Below are 7755 nucleotides of genomic sequence, written 5' to 3' on the forward strand. Positions count from 1 at the left end.
GTAGCTATGGTACTACTGTATGATTATATCTGCTATGAAAATGTATAAACATCAGGGGCTAAATGTGATTGTGTAGCTTGTGATCTTCAGCTCCCCGTATTTTTAAAATGGCAACTATTTTAAAGGCTAAACCTAACTGATTTAGCCTTTAAAATGACTGCCACTTTAAAAATATGGAGAGACTAACATAAATACCTGCAATGGCTGAAGATAGCAAGCTATTACATGTAGCCCTCAGTCTTGACATATTCAGCTGTTCTAACATGACCTATTTGTATGTTTTCTATGACTTATTATGTTTTATTTAACTGTTCAATGCATGACCAGCACAGTGGGACTTGTGGCTCCTTATAAATACTGGTAGTGGTATTGTGCATACTGTGTTCCCAGTTGCATGCATGCAACAGATATTTGTGTCTTGAAGAGGCTACTAATTGTGGACATACCAAAAGATTCAATTGTGGAAAACATAATACTGCTTATGCTATTAATATATTAATTTTAAATCTATTTTAAACATATTCTTTTGTCACTAGCCATGGCCTTGCTGATTTTATATGACTACCCACTGTAAATAATTTACTAACTGTAAAACGTCTGCGCAGTACAATATTGTATTAAACACTTTGTGAACCAAGTTTTCACAAATGTGGTGTGGTTATATTCCACAAGGTTTGCTGAGCAAGGTGGTGGGATTTATGGAGGAGCAATAGATTGCACAGTTTCTGGAGAGAAGTTGAGCAATATGATGGTGCCCCTAGCTGTGGGTACATAAAACACTGAGGGCCTGATTCAGACCCGCTTGCGAGTGCTGAGCGCTCGCAAGCGGGTCGATGGTGCCCAAGTGCCCATGGGAACGCCTACCGTCTGGGTCCGGCCCCACTGACATCACTAGTGATGTCAGTGGGAGTGCTTTTGGCTCTGATAGAGCCAAAAGCACTCCTGGGCTTGCGGCAGCGAGACCCTACCGCAGGGTCTCGTCGCAAGCCCGATGGTCGCGATGGTATTGACCATCGCGACCATCATTTTGGCCGCTCGCTATAGCTGTGGGTGGTCACCCACAGCTATGCGAGTGGCCAGGAGGCCGCTCCAAAATGAAGGAGGGACGGCCCTGATTCAGAGCGAGCGCTCTGTCAGAGCGTCCGGCTCTGAATCAGGGCCTGAATGCGGGGAATAATATCAACATACAGTGGCCCCAGAAGCAGGGATGACCACTGACTTGAAGGAAAAGTTGCCGGTCTGTGAAGCTGTCAGCTGCTATTACTCCCTTTTGTTATGGTCTGGGAGTGTGGTGCTAAACTATGTCACATATAAGTGTGACACTCCCACTGTTGAGCAAAGGATGCTATCACCACTTCTTGTCTGCTAAAGAAAGAAGTAATGAAGTTGGAGGTGTAATGCCTGAGGAGGTGATGAGCCATTTACAATGGAACTTTTTGCAAAGTGTGATTATTGAAATCAATCAAAGGGCTGGAAATTACAAATCCGTAGGGTAGTGCCTTGCATTGCAAGATGGGTCTCCTGCACTCACTCAGCAAAATGACTAGAGCTAGCGGTCTTTCCTCTATGTTGAATTTTGAGAAGTGCATTTCTAGGTACATTCTGAATCATTCCAAATAATCTAAAAATCTTTATATACACAAACTTTCCACAGATGATAGTCACCATGTTTAGGGTCACCCTACATATGACTATGCCTTTGCTGAATTCTGAATGTTCCAGTACCTGTAAAACACAGTATTGTCTGAGTGAATAATAGGATAAGCTATTCTAAACCTCTGATATGAACCTTCACTTTACTAGTAATTTACCTTTTTGGTGTCCTTGTGTTAAAAAATACTGTAATTCTTCAATGTAAGCAGTTTCCTGGTATCACAAACATACAAACAGTTATTGATTGATTGTTGATAACTAAGCCTATCTCTCACCAACAACCTTAAACTGCTTAGGTTTGCAGGAGGTCCTCACAAAACCTACTCTCATGCACAATGTGTTAAAGGTAAAATACACTTCTATATGTCTCTAAACGGCTTGGTTGAATAAAAAATGGCTATTTATTGCTGCAATATTCATACAAATATAAAAAACACAATTACTTATTGTTCGATTTAATTAAATAATAATAATAAATACATGAGAAAATAGTGGTACAAATTTGATGAAAGTCTATGACTAATGATTGTAAAAAAGATTGTGTTAGTAGATGGATGAATGTAATTGATTGAAATATCCCAAGTCCCGGGTATGAGGGGACTGATGGGCGTAGCCACGTCACGTGTTTTGTGTTTACAACATGTGACCCGGCCAGACACATCAATTCTTACAAAGTGGGTATGTTTAAATGTTTATATGACTTATTTTTTTAGCATTATTATTATTCTAGCAGTTATACACAATTCTTGGAACCTTTCTGTGTGATTTATGTCAGGATTTTATGTATGGCTTGGTTGATTAGAATACCTAATGAGCTATAGCTGCAGATGATGTATTGTTAACATATAGGTATAAAAAGCCTCTCATATGGACAATGGGGATCCTACTACTGAGGAAGCTGTGGGATAATCCACAGGGAAACACGTTTAGCACCCCACTGGCATCGGCTACCCCAAACATTGGGATCTCATTTGGACAAATTTCCGGACCGGCACCTTTTATTTCCATCCAGTTTTCAAGCTTCATCTATTCAAGCACACCACTGCTGTTACCTCTGCATGCTCATCAGGATGTGATCTTTCCAACACTTGACTGGTAAATACCTACAAGCTGGATATTATTCCGGATTATTATAGAGACACCAGTGACTGAGATTTGTTTATGCCGATTGCCCCCTTGGAATGAAGACTTCTGATGGTTATTGCTTACTCCAGCATTTTTTTCTATCAGTTACATTCATCCATCTAATAACACAATCTCTTTTTCCAATCATTATTCATAGACTTTTCATCAAATTTTTACCACTATTTTCTCATCATTTTTTCATGTTTTTATTATTATTTAATGAAATTGAACAAATAATTGTGATTTTTATATTGTATGAATATTGCAGCAATAAATAGCCATTTTTTATTTATAAGTGTATTTTACCTTTAACACATTGTGTATGAGAGTAGGGTTTTATTATTTATTGTGTTTATTTACTCACTTACATCTTGTTTTGTGAATCCACCAATCAAATGATTTATTTATAGCTATAAGTCTACAAGCGCTGTTCATCTATCTATTGTGCATTCTGTTTATTACCTGTACTAGGGGGCTGACATCCTCTGTTTGAACCAGCTGCTGATTGACAGCGTCGTCTCCTGATTGTTCTTATTTATATTGTATAACAATCAAGTCCTTTTTTTAGATCAGAGGCTGCAGTCATGTCTAGTTTTGTCAATAGGGAAAGTAGAAGACAATCCTATCTAACACAATGGGAAACTAATGTTGATTCCTGTTTAGAGATTGATGACATATATGTCCACAAAATGTCTTATAAATTAGAGGATTTACTTAGAACAGAGTCCAAACACTGGTTAGACAGTGCACATATGGGGAAATATAATGATAAGGGCATGATCCCTCGAGACCTCTCAACCCCTCCATTTTTCCCAAAGACTCAGAGTTCCAAACAGAATGGGACAAAACTCTGGACTCTTTCTCTATTGAAATTAGTTAGAGGATACAGATCCTCTAAGGTCCAAGAATGTGAAAAAAGAAATAGAGGACCTTAATAAGAAACTAGGTCCCTTCTCCAGCACCCCTGAATTCTCAGAGAAAGATTGTATTGTCTGTGAAAGAATAGAGTTTTTTGATAAAAATCTTCTTGAAAACAGAGGAAATTCAGGAGGGATCTGTGGGACTATAGAAAGGATAAGATTAGGACATATGGGAAATGCAGGGACAATCAAATAATCCTATTTGATAATAGTAATGCTATTAGATATCAGAATAACTACATCCCAAAGACTTCCTATCCACCAAAAAACTCCTATCACTCTAAATATGTTCCCAAATCCACAAATAAATACTCACTTAGGCTTAGAAACAGGGGCATCATTCAGAACTCTATTATCTCTGGTATCCACTCCTTGACCTCCAATTTATCGCACTATGTTAACACTTTCCTTCAACCCTATGTCCCTGCTCTGAGATTACATCTCAGAGACACTACCCATTTAACAGAAGATTACATCCATAGAGTGGAAACCAACCTATGCTTTCCTTGCTATGGATGTCTCTGCTCTATACACTAATATTCCACATATTTTTGGCTCTCAATGCATCTCTTCATGTTTATCATGGGATGTGAGTCTCGAGCAGATACATAGGGACTTCATTCTTGATTATATTACTTTCATACTTACAAATTACTTTCTCTTTTCTGGCACTTTTTATCTACAAGTCATGGGGACGGCCATGGGAACCAGGTTCGTGCAGAGCTGCATGAACATATACATGGGTGAGTTTGAAGACCTCCATGTGTGGGGGAGCGAATTCGGTGGGAGCCTGGTTTCATATGGCCATTACAGTGATGATCTGTTTTTTATTTGGGATGGGGATCTATCCTCTGCATCACGTTTTGTCTCTTCACTTAATCACAATTCTTTCAATCTTTCATTCACTCACCAATATCATTCAGATTGTATAGATTTCTTTGATCTCTCTTTAGAGATTAAAGATGGCATCATCCATTCATCCAATTACATTAAATCAGTTAGTACCCAATCATATTTACATTTCTAGAGTGCACACCACCACCCCTGGAAAGCTAGTATCCCTAAGGGGCACTTAATGAGAATACATAGAAACTGCTCTACTTTAGACAATTTTCTTGTACAAGCAGAGGATATGCTAACATCATTTAGAAAGAGAGGCTATCCAGAACATATCCTACAGAAAGCCATCCAAGATGGTTTCAGCCATAGAGAGATCAGATTTGCTTACGACTAAGAAAGAGAGGAATGATTCATAGAATTTTCATCAAATTACCACAATATTCTCATTATCATGTTTTTATTATTATTTAATGAAATTGAACAAGTAATTTTTTTTTATATTTGTATGAATATTGCGGCAATAAATAGCCATTTTTTATTCAAACAAGCTGTTTAGAGTCTTATATAAGTGTATTTTACCTTTAACACATTGTATATGAGAGTAGTATTTTATTATTTATTGTGTTTATTTACTCACATTTTGTTTTGTGAATCCACCAATCAATTGATTTATTTATAGCTATATGTCTATAAGTGCTATGTATCTATCTATTGTGAATTCTGTGTACCACCTGTACGGGGGGGCTGACATCCTCTGTTTGAACCAGCTGCTGATTGACAGCGCCATACTGATCATTCTCATTTATATTGTATAAGTCCTCACAAAACAACTTCTTCCAGACAAATCTTGACCCTTTTGCTATGTTCTTCTATTTTAGCCCATTCTCTCTGCCAGAATGTTAGATCCTGGTGGTAGATGCCTGTAAAATAATGCTGGACAACACTCAGCTGCGACACTTTACTAATATGCATGCATACAGAAAGCACCAAACATCTGGTGTAATCCAGTGTGGACCCTGTGATCCCTTTTTGCATCAGTAGATGTATTACTCTTTCCTGAAAAAGCCTACACCAGTACAACAAATATAAATAATAATGTGGAAATTAACTAAGAAGAGCAAGGGTCTGGCTTGGTGATAGGGGGGCACTAGGGGCACAGCTGTACCAGACCCCAAGGTTTCAGGGGCCCCTGCACTACTGCAGTGATCTACAGAACACAGCCATGTATTTTATAATTTGTTTTGTGCATTGCAGTGCAGTGTGTGTGTTGTCATGATGTCACATATCGCTGTACCAGTGAGAAGAGTCATAGTTGGTAGCCAGAAGACATAGAAGTAGGTAAGTGTAGGGGGCTAGAGTGAAATTGTGGGGGTCTGAAAGGACACTGTGGTGACTGTGGAGACACTGACAGCTAGAGAAACAGAAGGGGGATGGAGAGACCCTGAAAGGCTGCAGCTGGAGAGACATAGGGGAATGAGGTGGGAGAGATACAAGGGGTATGAGTCCAAAAAAAACTGGTTGGAAGTGGCTGGAGATTATCTACAACACAGGATTAGAAGAAAAAGGCTTGGGTACAATAATCTTCCTTCAAAAGAAACATTACTGGTACCACATAAGCAAGTACAGTTTAATAATATAAAATTGTTTGATGTGGGAAGTTCACATTTTGCCCTGCACCAAAACTTCTGTTACTATGTATTTTCTAGTTGAACCTCTGTGTAGGAATATACCAAATGTTATCATCATATAGCAAACAGGTGTCTTCTGGATCATGTGATCTCCTACATGACTAGTGAATGCTGACAGATTTCGCCATATGCCCGGGAAGCAACAATTTCTTCAGAGGTTTCCCATTGCAGAGAGACCACATATAGGTAATTAAGACTCTCAAGTGACTGGCCTGTACCTGCTAGGGATCCTGGGATGGGGGCCCCAAAAACATGGGTTTACCTGTCCCCGTGATCTCTGTTGCTGGCCCTGGTGGGGGTGAAACACGGACAGTAAACCACAATATATAAACTTTGGATTTGACTTTGACACCCTCAAAGAACTGGCTCTGACAGCAGATGTTTGACATTTGTGATCCTTAGTTCCACCTGTGGGTTCCATTGAACAGGACAGCATCTCCCACTTTGAGAGTATGGTGTTCAGTGTGTCTGCTAGTAAAACCTGTGCTATAGGACTTGGCTGTGAGACAGTATCAGTATATTAGCTAAAGTTGTTTACTCAGGCACCTGCAGGAGATGGTACATGTTTTACATATGTGGTAATGTCAGCTTGATTGGTGAAACTGGTTGCATGACCTGATCTTATGTGGCAGTGTTAATTGTATACTTGTTGGGTCATGCTGTCTTTTGTCACATTTTCTTTGTTAATGCCATTTGTATCTGGGGTCAACTTTTGGTTGCAACTGAGACCTGAGCTTGGGAATCATAGTCATAATATGCTGTGATATCAGGCATGGTGCAGCTGATAGAAGGTTACACAGGTTCAGGAGTACTGCATATATGTCTATGCTACCACTTAAACATTTGGATAAGTCAACTTAGAATCCTCATCCTATGGAATTTTTCAGAATCCATACTTTGCATTTAGTGTGCCTAATATCTTCACATCAGGCATGTCTGCAGTCAGTTGCTTAGTGTTCTCATGGGATGGTGAGGTCTTGAAAGCTCTGATCAAGTGGGTCAATGTAAAATCCTCTCTGAACTACCATTCTTTGTTACTGTTAGGTAGACCTAGCAGTGGTTTCACCTCACAGTTCATGATGTGGAATTTATAGGTTTACCATAGCAACTGTAATATTGGTCCCACCCATTGCTTTGATTGCTCGACTCTCGTGAGAAAGACTGTTGTCTTGGCTAAATGCAGATCCAGACAATGTGGTAAGTGTTTGAATATGATGTTACATTTTGCACCAGTGCCTATTTTTATTTTAGCAATACTGCTGCTGTGTTTGAAAACAAGATTAAGGACCTGATTCAGACCCGGTCGCTAAGGAGTGATCGCTTGCTGCTGAGCAATTGTTGCTCAGTGCGCATGCATCTAATTCGCAGAGCGCAAGCCAGTCTCAGCGATGGGGAATCGTGCGCTCATAGCACACAGACTGCCCACTACTTTGAGTGACATATAGTGCTATTTGTGGGTGGTAGCAGGGGAAGGTGCTTGTAAACGGGGGTGTGGTGTTGCGAACGCAGGCGTGTCAGGCCAACAAAAC

The sequence above is a fragment of the Taudactylus pleione genome, unplaced genomic scaffold (genome assembly GCF_031769625.1).
Source record: "Taudactylus pleione unplaced genomic scaffold, aTauple2 ptg000121l, whole genome shotgun sequence".
NCBI classification, from domain to species: Eukaryota; Metazoa; Chordata; class Amphibia; order Anura; family Myobatrachidae; genus Taudactylus; species Taudactylus pleione.